This window comes from Desmodus rotundus, chromosome 2 (assembly GCF_022682495.2).
Source record: "Desmodus rotundus isolate HL8 chromosome 2, HLdesRot8A.1, whole genome shotgun sequence".
NCBI lineage: Eukaryota > Metazoa > Chordata > Mammalia > Chiroptera > Phyllostomidae > Desmodus > Desmodus rotundus.
The window spans coordinates 5,588,043-5,601,203 of record NC_071388.1 but is presented as its reverse complement, the minus strand read 5'-3'; the positions used below and the strand labels follow the sequence as shown (position 1 = coordinate 5,601,203).

The following is a 13,161-nucleotide window of genomic DNA, read 5'->3' as shown; positions in this document are numbered from 1 at the left end:
ACTGAGAACAAACCCTGAAACACTAGCTCTTGATCCTCCTCCCTCAGCTCCAGGTACACGGGCCTTCTCCTGCTCCTGTGCCGGCCATCCGGGAAGCTCAGCTTGGCCGGCCCGCGGACAGCGGCCTGTCTCTGCAAGTCGACTTTCCCCCAGAAACACCACAGATGTTCACGGTCCCATTCGCCAACCTCCTGGTAAAGCTTCTACGTACACGCCTTCCTAAGTGGCTTGCCTCTCCCAACTGCAGGGTTATTTTTAAGCAGGGAGCAACCTCTGAGTACAACAAGGCTTCGTGAGGGAAGGACAGGCAGAAGGAATGGAGATGATTAAAAGGGAGAAGCATTTCCTCCTAGAGTCTTCTTGCCCACCAAGCCCTGGGCCATCATATTGGACCCCGCTTTTGTCTAATCGTTCTGCCTCTCCCCATTTTCCTTCCACTGGGTAAGGGCTTTTCCGCTTATGGAGAATCTTTCCAAGGACTTTCCTCCTAGGGTTTTGAACTACTCCAGCCCCCAACCAGGAAGTTAGAATTAGGCTAGTTTGGTTTTTTTTTTTTAATGCGTGTGTTATCTCATTTTTGCAATTAACACCAGGGTGTGCATATTACTGTGGCCAAACTTCGGGAGGCCTGTCTTCACGGGCTCGTGTTCATCAGTGAATGCGCACTCTGGGTCCTGTGATGGCCCCAAGCAGAGCTCTTAGCTCTCCTCTCGCCATCCTCCTGTTGCTCCTCTGAGCCTTGGAAAAGGCCACGGGATGGCAGTGCACTGGCCCCGGTTGTCGGCAGCCGTGAGCAAAGCGCCTGAGCACCAGGGATCCTGACGGACAGCTGAGCTCCCCTCTCCTGTCCAGATGAAACAGCCGAGGGAAGAGCCTGCTGCTGGCCCAGCTCACTACTGCCCTCCACGCCTTCTGCACTGACTGTCCCCAGAGCAGCTAAAGTGCCACGTGTCTCAGGTCTCTAGGACGTGTAAGCTGATTGCTGAGATCATAGAGTCTAACTCTATTTTTGATGTCTGAATGCTTTAAGCCCCACCCCCAACCTTTCCCTTCCGTCCTACACCCTGGAAGCTGGTGGGAAAGCTGGGTGGCATGGGTGGGAAGGGCAAACCCCACAAGCCCCTGCCCACATGCAGGAACCCTCACCCCGACCTCATCCCCTCCCCAGAATAAAGGCCAAGGCCATCTTCCTTCTCGGCTGTCTTGAGCTATTTGGGATCACCTGAGGAGTCTGCCCTGCTCCCACCATAAAACCTCAGTAGGGGAGTAATGCGCTTTTCCGCGCCCTCGTGGGCGGTGCGTGTGGAGTACCACCAGTCTCAGCATCTGAGCCCGATTTTATGTGAGTGGGTGCACCCTGCATCCGAAATGTCTTGGCAAATAGAAAAGGGAGGAAACTCTTACCCAACTTCACAAAAGTCCCCATAAAAGAGCTTCTGTATCCAAAAAGCTAGTAAAGCTACTGAGACTGTTCATCGACTGCACTGACTTCCTGATCTCACCGGAACTCCCGGCACGTCTTGATTTTTGCAGGAAGCGCCCTCCGGTGGGTGAGGAGACCCCACGATGTGTCTGAGCAAGGAGGCGGGATGGCAGCACCGGTCAATGACCTACGGCTGCTGTCTCGGCCTGGGTGGCTTGTTTGTGAGTCAGCAGACACCTGTGGCCAGCTTCACGTTTCATTTCATTCTTAGACTCGTCTGACTCAGGATGCTGAATAAATTTTAAAAATTCAGGAACGTAAAACATTGCCAAGAGCATTTTGCTCATTATGTAGCTTCCCCAAATAGCAGATGTCTTTATGCAATCAATTCGTATTTATTGAAGTGTTTCTACCGGCAAACAGGAGCGCTACAATGATGCGAAGGAGAGCGCCCACGCTGGGCCTCTGTGACCCCAGGAACATCAGACATTGGAGCAGTTGCAATAGTCTCTGAGCATCACTGGCCTGCTCAGAAAAGACTCCCAGCTGCGAAGCTCTCTTTCACGAGGCAGAGAGGATCTTTAGACCCAGGGTGGTCTAATGCTTCAGACCCAAGGTCAGGAGGTCCGTTAATCATCATTGTTATATCTTGCTAGAAAGAAATTGTTTCATTTTGGGCGTTTCTCTTTGGTCTATGAGAAACCCAGGGCTGCGGTAACTTTATTCTATTGTGTGGGACTTTTATTCAAAATATGATTCTGGGCTTGTAACATATACAAATTTAATATATCTGACAATAAGAGCATAAAGGAAGCGGGAGGGAACAAAGCTGTGTTGGAGTGAGAAAATGATACCAGATGGTAACATGAATCCACAGGAACAAATAAAGAGAAAAAAAGAAAAATAACATTGATATACAGTTTTCAGTTATATACTATTTCTCCTTTCTTCTCTCAGCTTCCCTAAGATTTATAAAATGATACGTAGTATTAATTACAGCAATGTATTGTTGGGTTTGTAACATAGATAGAGGTCACACATATAACACTATCACACAAAAAAGGAGGGGGGTCTAGAGCTAGTTTCTTCCGTACGTCACTGGAGGTGTTAGCATAAATCTGAAGTCAACTCTCATCAATCAAGAGGTACACTAAATGCCCCAGAAAATAGCTTACGATATGCCACTAAGAATATAACTCAAAAATATAGTCAAAATCATTGGAGGAATTAGAATATTACACTATACATATTCACTTAATATACAAGAAAGTAGTAAAGGAGGGACAGAGGAACAAAATGTGCCCTGAGATGTATCGAAAGGAAAATGGAAAATGCAAATCCAATAACATCAATAACAATTTTTAATGTGATGGATTAAGCAGTCCAATCAAAAGGCAGAAACTGTTAGATTGGATAAGAAAACATTATCAACTGTATCATGTCCACCAGACACAGACTAAAGTTCTAAAGATACAAATAGGTTGAAGATAAAAGGATGGAAAAGATGGGCCATGCAGCGCCGGCCAGGTGGCGCAGTTGGTTGGAGCATCGTCCTGTACACCAACAAGTTGAGGGTTCAATCCCAGGTCAGGGCACATTCCTAGGTTAAGGGTTTGGTACCCAGTTGGGGCGCATGTGGGAGGGACCTGATCGATGTTTCTCTCTCACGTGGGTGTTTCTCTCTCTCAAGTCAATACATATACATCCTCGGTGAGGAAACAGAAGTACGCCACGCAAACCACCACCACTGAGCTACTAATATCAGGCAAAATAGACTTTCAGACCAAAAAACATGTTACTGATGATAAGCAGGACACTTTTAATGATAAAAGGGTCAATCTATTAGAAAAACATAATAATCAAAAAATTGTAAGCACCTAACAAGCAGAAACTGACACAAAGGAAGAAATTGACAATTTCACAATAGTGGCTGAAGACATCTATATCCCGGTTTTCATGATGTACAGAACAGCTAGGAAGAAGGTCAAAAGGACATGGGGCTTGAAAAACACTATAAATAAACAAGAACAAACACGGCTTTTATGGACTGCTCCACCCAACAGGAGCAGAATATATATTCTTCTCAAATGCAAATGGAGCATTTTCCTGGCTAGACCCTATGCTAGGCCATAAAACCAGCCTCAATAAATTTAAAAAGTTTGAAGTCATGCAAAGTATGTTCTCTGAACCACAATGAAATAAAATTAGAAATTCGTAATAGAAGGAAATGTGGGAAATTAACAAATATATAGAAATTAAACAACACACTCCTAAATAATCAGTGAGTCAGAATAGGAATCACAAGAGAACTTAGAAAATACTTCAAGACAAATAAAAATCAAACACGACATACCCAAACGTACAGAATACGTGTTCTGCAAATCGGTGCACATGGGGAAATATGTGTTTGTAAACACCAGCGTCAAAAAAGAAGAAAGATCTCAATCAATAACCCCGACTTCTACCTTAAGATATGGGAGAAATAGGAGAAAGCTAAAGCTGAATAAGCATAGGGAATAAATATTAAAAAGGAGATCAGAAACTAATGAATAGATATTTTAAAAATCATGTAGAAAATTAATTAAATCTAAAGTTGGTTCCTTGAAAAGATCAACAAAACTGACAAAATTTGGGGCAGACTAAGAAAAAAGAGAGAAGACTCAAATTATTAAAGTGAAGAAAGCAAGAGTGGTCCTTATAATCAGCTTTATGGAGATAAGAAGGGCTGCTAGGGAACAGTGTGAACCGCCAAACGCCACGGGCGAGTTCTCAGGTCCCTAGCAAGACAGGACCACTGCAGCTGACGCAAAGAGAAACAAAATCTGAACGATAACAAGTAAAAAGATTGAGTTGCTAATTTAACTGCTAATTTCCCCCAAAGAAAAGCCCAGGTGACGTCATTTGTACATTTTACCAAACATTTCAACAAAATTAATAGCAACTATTCAAAAATTATTTGGAAAAGTAGGAGAGCAGGCAACAACTTCCAACTCATTCTACGAGGCCAACATTACCCAAACGCAAAAACCAAACAAATACATTACAAGACAATTCTCCAAACCACAAACCAATGTATTTTGTGAATACAGACACAAAAAAAATTCTTGGCAAAACCCTGGCAAACTGAATTCAGTAACATATAAAAAGGGTTATCCATTATGACCAAGTGGAGTATATCCCAAGAATATAAGGCTGGTTTAACATCCAACAATCAATCAATGTCATACAACATAATGATAGAATAAAGGCCAAAAACCACACGATCATCTCAGTAGAACAGAAAAAACATTTGACAAAATCCAATACCCACTCGTGATTTTTAAAAAAACAACACAAAACGCAAAAACTAGGAATAGAAGGAAATTTCTTCACATTGATAAATGACAGCCATAAAAATCCCCCAGACGACGTCGTATTTAATAGTGAGAGACTGAGCACTCCTTCCTCAAAACCAGGAACAATGCAAACATGTCCACTCTCATCACTTCTATTTAACAGTGTACTAGCGGGTCTAGCCTGGGAAGTTAAGCAAACAAAAAATAAAATAAAATAAAATAAAAGCCTTCCAGATTGTAAAGAAAGAAGGAAAATTATTTCTATTTACATATGGCAGGGTCTCTTATATAGAACACTCTAAGAAATCCACTGAAAGTGTTAGAATAAAGAAGTTGAAGGTTACAGGATACTAGATACAATATCAATTCACAAACATCCATTGTATTGGTATATGCTGGAAATGAACTATCTGGAAATGACATTAAGAAAACAATTCCATGCATAATAGTATCTAAGAAGAATAAAATATTTAAGAACAAATTTAACAAAGTAATTTAAGATTTGTACACTGAAAACTACAAAACATGAAAAGAATTGAAAAGAATTAAAAAGACCAAAATAAATTAGAAGACATTCCATGTTTATTTTATGCATCAAAAGACTTGGTATTGTTAAAATAGAGACACTTCTCAAATCGATCTACAGATTCAGTGCAATCCCTGTGAAAGTCCCACCAGGTATTTTTCAGAAGTTGACCAGGTGACTCTAAAGTGTACATGGAAATTCAAAGGACCCAGCATAGCCAAAACAGCCTTGAAAAAGAGAAAATTTGAAGAACTCAGTCTTCTTGACTCAAAACTTATAAACCATAGCAAACAGACAGTGTGGTGCTGGCATAGGGACAGACGTAGAGCAGGGGTCAGAGTCACTGTCACCCCAGGCCGCATCAGCCTGGCGGCGGCCTTCAAAGGGCCAAATGTCATTTTAGGACAGTGTAAATGGAACTACCCTTAACAGTTAAGCGAGAGCTCGGTGCCGCCGGGTAGAAACAGGTGCTGGGCCGCCTAAAACCAGGTGGAGGGCGGGATTCGGCCCGCGGGCCGTGTTTTCCACCTGCGACATAGAGCAATAGAACAGAACTGAAGGGTCCAAAAATAAACCCTCATGTTTATGATCGATTCGTTTCAGCAAGGGTGCCGAGACAGTTCAGCGGGGACAGAAACGTCTTTTTAACAAATGGAGCTGGAACAATTGGAAACCCATGTGCAAAGGGGTGACGGATGCCTTCCTTATAGTCGAGAAAAGAATTAACTCAAAATAGATCATAGATCTGAAGCGAGAGCTAAAACTATCAAACTCTTCGGAGGAAGCACGGAAGTCAACCTTTGTGATCTAAGGTGAGGCAGAGCCTTTGATACGACGTGAAAAACACAAGTGACAAAAGAAAAAAATTGATGACGTGGAACTTATCAAAATTAAAAACGTTTATGATGCAAGTGATACCACCAAGAAAGTGAGAAGACAACCCACAGAATGAGAGGAAATATTTGCAAATCACTTATCTAACCACTCAATAATAAAAGTTTTTTTAAATGTAAAAATAGGTGATGGATCTGAAGAGAAATTGTTTCAAGGACAACAAACAAGACTGATCAGTAAAAATGTGAAAAGATGCTCAGCATCACTGGCCACGAGGGAAACACAAATCCAAACCCAGGAAGATACCATGCCCGCCCACTAAGGTAACTACAATAAAGAAGACAGGTGATAAGGATATGGGAAAATTGCAACATTCACACATTATTGGTGGTCATTTAAAGTGGTTGAGCAACTTTGGAAAACAGGTTGCCAGTTCCTCAAACTGTGAAACGTGAAATTGTATAGCATGGTAACCCTATTCCTGGATGGGTAGGTACCCAAGAGGAAAGAAAATATACATTCACACAGACTTGTACTTGGATGGTCATAGCAGTGCTATTCGAAATAACCGAAAAGTGAAAGCAACTCAAACGCTCATTAACTGACAGGTGCGTAAATACGAGAGCTTATTTATATACCCTATCATTCATCAATAAAAGGGAATGAAGTACTTGTAACAGGGTATATCCAAGGGGGGTCCCCAAATAGGGGTTTGTAATGGGGTCCAGAACTCGGTGTCCAGGAAATATTTTAAACATATATATTTATATATAAATATATTTTTATTTATATATAATTTATATAAATCATATATAAATATATATTTATCTTTTTATATGACATCATATATATATGATGTCCTCACCCCCACAAGTCTGAGCTGAGGGATGGGACCTGTGGAGCAGGGCCATTGAGAGTTGTTTTGAATAGCAACAGTTTTGCAGCTAACCTCTAGAATGGTCATTTAACATATCTATAACCTTTAACTGGTTTCATAGATATGTTAAACAGCTGTGGCCCTGCTTTGAGCCAGGGGGATGGGAGTGACTTCAACCTCAGATGTAACTGGGAGGCAACTCCCCCTGGTTACAGAGCCTGCATAAGAGCTTGGAGATGATTGGCTCCACACCACAAGGCCACACCTGCCCGGACTTACTATGGCAGCCCGGTAAAGCTGGAAAAATACGGGAATGCTGGCAGCTGTGGCCAATTGTGGGAGGAGTCCAAAATGGTGTGGCAGAAGAAGATTGGCGCTGGGATTTAAACCCAGGCCCAGCAGCCATGCGGCGTCTTTGGGGACCATGCGGCTTGGGCAGAGAAGAACCACGGACTTCTGTTTCTTTTTCCGAGATACGGTACCCTGGACTGGGCAGAGGGGGAAGGAAGGACTATGCATTTGTGGGTATTCTAAAGGACTTTGGGGTCTCAATGAAGACATTAAGTTATTACTCTTAAGTTTGTATAACTCTTTAAATAAATAATCCCTTTCCTTTTCAGCAATCTCTGGCATTGAGAGACATCTTTCCCTGGCAGCAGACAAGGCAAACCTAGTACGGGGTGGGGGACCCCCAAAGCACAAGGGTGGGTCTATTCTGCATTAGTATATCATTTGCACCCACCCCCAGGTCTGTTCTGTAACACACTGATGTATGCCATAGATGAATGAACCCCGAAAACACCACACTAAGTCAAAGAAGACAGACACAAAAGGCCACATATTTTATAATTCCATTTATGTGAAATATGCAGAATAGGCGAATCTATGGAGATAGACAGTAGATTAGTGGTTGCCTGGGGCTTGCGGGAGGCAGGGGAGGGTGGAGAAATGATGACTAAGCAGATGGGTTTTTTCAGAGTGATAAAAACACCAAATCGATTGTGATGGTTGCACAATTCCGAACAAACTCAAAACTGTTGAATTGCACACTCCAAATGTGTGAATTGTTTTGTATGTGCCTTGCATTTCCATAAAGGTGGTAAACCTCGAATCCACATAAGTCAGTGATACAGTATAAGTTTTGGTCTCTTTAGGAAAATACTTCTTATAGTAGCATTTATCAACATGACCACAATTAATATTTTGGCCAAATCATTATTTGGGGGCGATGGGGGTCCCTGTGTCCTGAGCACTGTAGGATGTCTAGCTGCATCCTTGGCTATCCTTACCCACTAGATGCCAGCAGCATCCCTTCCCCCAGTCATGGCAACAAAACTATCTCTAGATGTTGACAAATGTCCTTTGGGGGAAAAGCAGCTCCTGATTCAGATCCACAGTATACAGTGCTTAATAGCAGTAATTAGGCAAAATCTGAAGGCTTCAGCTTTTATTAACACATTGTATTTCTAGAAGCTTAAACCCTTGTCCTTCACTTCTCACAACAAAACTAAAGAATGGGTTGTTTTTCTTGCTTTCAGCCTATAACCCGGAGCTCAAGGGGAACCCAGGTAGGAAAGTGGTCCAGGTGTAGTCACAGCTTTCCAAAGATTAGGGCCTGACTAGGTCTCTATTTGACTACCATACCGGGTATCGTAACGTTAGTGAGTGTCCAGTAAAATATTGAATGTGTTTGCCACGCATTTCATAGAACCCCCTTTAAGCAAAAAAATATTTATAGAAGTAAAAGTGCATTCATCTTTTACCAGTGTTGGATTAGTAATAGAATGAGTATTATGAATACCTACACAAAGTAAGAAAAAAAAAGCAAGATTCCATGAACATTTAAATGAAAATGTTTCACTTGAATTCAATTGTTTTTGATAACTTAGCCACCGAACTTCTCAATCTGTATGCAAGGAGTTAGACAAAAACTCCAGTGACTGGAAAACTCAGGGGTTGATTTTCTAAGCAAATCAAGAAGGTGTGTAATTTATTCTACCATTATTTGTCACAAAAGCTAAAAAGGAACAAATGACAAAAATTAACCAGGAGTAACCAGAATCAGGACTGTGCGTACTGGGGAAAAGAATGAGAAAAATGTGGCAAATGTGACAAGAGACATGATTAAGTTACTGATAAAGGGAAGCTATCCCTTTCTCTCACGAAGACTTGCAGCAGGAAAGCCGCAGCCCGCTGTAATGGCACAACGTCTGGGCTTTACACGCACACACTCACCAACACGTTACTCACCACTGAGGGGAATGCTCATCATCACACACTGACCTCCTCTGATGAAACTAGGTGTCTCACACCGACTCACTTTCCCTCCAAAACCGCATAATGCAGTCTTTCCGTGAGTGAGCTCCCATGCTGATGCACCACCCCACTGTGTCTTCTAGAACATCTGCAAAGGACAGCAGGACAATGGGGGTGGGCGGGTGCCAGGCGGTCTCAGGATTTGCCTTTGGTCTCCACATTGTGCCCCATCAGCCCAGACCACACCCAGTATCTTTCAGCCCCTTTGTGTCCAAAGCATTTTCTGGTCTCACCCAATGCTGATTTCTCTTTTCCAGTCCATCAAGGTCACCTTCCTATCCACCCCCCGACACTCACATCCTGATCAAAATGTGTTGCATCCCTTTTTTTTTTTCATCTTCTTGTGACTAATTCCTGCCCTGGAATTTTTCGTTTTAAAGTTCTGCTCTATCTGCCACGTTGAGCCCGGGTTTGGAACCCCAGGGGGCCCTGGCCCTGTGTGAAGAGCAGGAGGCCTGTAGCCACAGAGATGGGAGAAAGCATTCTGTGCCCTTGTGCCCTTCTGTGCTCGCACTTACCACTCCGACTGGCCTGTGGTTTCTCCTCCGGGAACCCCGATCCCAGTGTTGATGGAAAGAGAGATGAGGAGGCCCCCCCTGGAGGGGGCGGGTAGGCGCTGCTCTGCGAGCTCGCTCACCTGCGTGTGTCTCCCTTGCTACACGTGGAGTGCAAGGTGGAGTTGGCACTTGGATTCATCTAAATGAAGGCACCAGTACTGAGGACTTAAAGACTGCCCTTCTCCGCAGCATTTCTGGCCTCACCAGGAATTCCTTCCACGTCCTTGGAGTCAACAGGATTGGACAACCCTTTGTCTTACCACAACCCAGCAGGCTGGGCAATGCAGGGCGGGACTCTCTCTCCCCCCCACGTCGGGTTGCCCCCTCAGGAGGGCCTGCGGCTCCCTTTCGGAAGAGGAAGGTCCATATGCAGCAAAACTCACCAAGGGTTACTTATTTATGTTTGGGAGGGGGGTCTGGGGGGGTGGCCATTCTTAATCAGGCTGGGTAAGCAAAAGGAATGGTGTTTTACCATCAAAGACAGAACCACCTGGTGAAATGTTCCATAAGATGCAGACTTTTTCCCCTGACTTTGGAAATTTTTCCCCCTTCTGTCCTGCTCTGCTGTGGGGAAAACACTTTTTTTTTCTTTTGAGGAAGTTGAACAAACTAGAGTTGTGTTGGCAGAATATATTTATTTTTCCTGTGTTATCTGGGACATATTAAGGTACATCAGATGCCCTAACTGCTTCAACCCTCACACAACTTCAGCCCTTCATCAAAACTCTCCTTTAAATGATACATGATTCTCCTTTGTCTCTTACCCCTGATTGACAGCACTCAGGCCCTTCACTGGAGGCTGGTAGTACTTATGCCATCTGCTGGGCGACAGTGGAACTGCACTTTCTGGTGCAAGTCCCAGTATCCTTGTTCCACACCCAAAGCTTCCAAGAAAATAGAGACCTCAGCATTGATGGATTTAAGAAACACAAATGTATATCCATCATGTAAAACATCGACATGGACAATGGAGATGTTAATTTTATTTTAAAAGTATTTTTTTAGAACAGAATCTGTCCCATATTTTAACTCTCCAGCTCCTCTTTTATGTTGAATGTAAGGAAACCTCCTTAGATCCTAAGATCAGCTGGTGTAATAGCCTAAGTCCAGTTATACACACTGGTCTTCAAAGTCGGGGTGTGTGGCCAGCACTGTGGCAGCTTGGATAACTTGAAAAGCCTCCTGTTGCAAATGTTTGAAAATATTGCGTAGCATTTTTTTAGAAAGGCATTGCTGAACTTTTCATGGAGATGCCAGAAACATGTGATCTGGTGCTAAAGCGGATGGAAGTGGAGTGGCTTTGGTTTTGGAAATGCAGGAGCCTCAATTTCTGGTGCCCGTACAGGGGCAGGAGTTCCTGGCAAGGAGAGAGTGGAAAGTGAGCTTCCCCCCTAAGGTCAGACTGTGAAGCTGGACCAGAAAATGCCCACCTGTTGGTGCAAGGAAACAAGGAAACATCTCTTTTTGTCTAAATGTGTGTGCAGAGGTAGGGATCCCCTTAAGAATCCATTAGCATAGCTCTTGCCAGTCACAGAGTTGGGGTTCAAATTTGCATTCCCCACTTTGTCCAGGAACTTCCTAGTTAAGAAATTAGCATAAAATTTGTTTCAGACCAATGTGTCCCTTGGGTTCTTAGCAGAAGCAAAGATAAAAACCTTCATGGGGACACTCTGATAACCTCATTGGAAAAAAGCAAACCCCCCAAAAGATTAGTGCACATTTGAAAAGACTAAAATATACAAGGACTCAATAAACTCCACAAAGGAATAAGCAGGCATACAAAGGCAGAATTAAAACTCCAGCCCCTGGGATATAAGAACAAATGAAAGAGAATATAAAATAAGTTTGTTTAAAATGATTAAAGATACAGGTTTGAAAAAGATTCTAGTCAAAAGGATACATTGAAAAAGAATATCTTGAGGAATAAAATACAACCATTGAAATTAAAATCTCATTTGTCAGGCTAAATAACAGAAGTGATACGGTTGAAGAGGATATTAGTGGACTGGAAGACAGATATGAGAAAATTACTAGTAATGCTTCATAGAGAGTTAAAGTAATGGAAAATATGAGAGGACAAATAACTTTAACATATGTTTTAAAAGTGTTCCAGAAAAAAATTCAAAAACTAGGGAAGAAGCAAAATTTAAGGAGTAATTACTGAGAAGTTTCCAGACTCTCAGATTCTGAAAGTATACTGAGTCCTGAGCAGGACGACATGCATTTAAATCCACACCTGGACATGTTGTAACAGATCTATAAAGATGAAATATTAAAATCTACCAGAGAGAAAAAGAAGCAAAAAATCATGCTATGTATAAAACTCAAATGACAAGTTAGAAATTCATTTTTAAATAACTAATTACAGTGGGCTGAGTTCATTGATTAAAAGATAAGAGTTTTAGGATTGCATTTTTAAAAATCCAGCTATATGCTCTCTAAACATACCAAAAAAAGTAAAGCTATAACAAAACCAGAAGAAAACTGATGTGGCTATTATTAATGTCAGACCCAAAAGGCCACTTGCTCTGGGGGAGACTCCCGCCGTGTAATGAGGACGTTTAACAAACCCTTTGGGGACATCCAGCACCTCCAGCTAACAGCCCCTAGAGCGGCCCGCCTTGGGACCAGTCAAGCTCTCAGATGGCTGCAGCCCCCGCCCCGTCCCGTCTGCAGCTCTCGGCCAGCACCACACAGCTAAGCTGCTCTGCAATTTCTGATGCACAGAACTTGTGAAGTGATCCATGTTTGCTGTTCAAGCACCTCTGTTTCAGGGTAATTTGTCATGAAGCAATAGAAAACTAATATGATAGACACATTTTTAAATGAACCAAAGAAAATATTTATACTAGATTGACAATCGCTGTTGATAATATCATCACTAAGAGCGTTATACAAACACTCAGAAACGCACTAAAACTTGAATAGAAAAATAAAAGAGCGCATGACTAACTCAGAAAAACAAGTGCCAATTACCAAGATACACATACAGTCAACTTTCTTAAAACTCAAGGAAATGTAAATTTAAAAACTATGTCACAGTTTTTAAATGTCAAATTAGCAAAGATGAAAAGATAATAACAATGGAACTCTCCCTGGCTGACAGCAGGCTGACAAATTGGCACAATATTTCTAAAGAGAATGTGGAGCTACAACCCAAAGACTGAAATCCATGCTTGAAAATAATAACCTCTCCGGGAAACTCCCCTTAGGAAATGAATGAATGAGTGAATGATTAATTATCAATTAAAAGGAAATACATCTCAACATACATGGTGATTTTCATGGTGCAG

General features: G+C 42.3%; 1 protein-coding gene across 2 annotated transcripts in view; it reads right to left on the bottom strand.

Annotated features, from left to right (window-relative positions):
• KCNJ15 (potassium inwardly rectifying channel subfamily J member 15) overlaps positions 1–10,159 on the bottom strand; it is a 75,643-nt gene extending 65,484 nt beyond the window's left edge. The window contains exons 1-2 of one of the 2 annotated variants that reach the window (XM_045195808.2): positions 9,830–10,159; positions 9,246–9,399 (exon numbers count right to left, since the gene is read on the bottom strand). The gene's annotated coding sequence lies outside the window, so the exon portion shown is untranslated. The remainder of the gene's footprint in view (positions 1–9,245; positions 9,400–9,829) is intronic. The other variant, XM_045195823.2, reaches the window with a different exon arrangement.
• Positions 10,160–13,161: the final 3,002 nt, after the last annotated feature.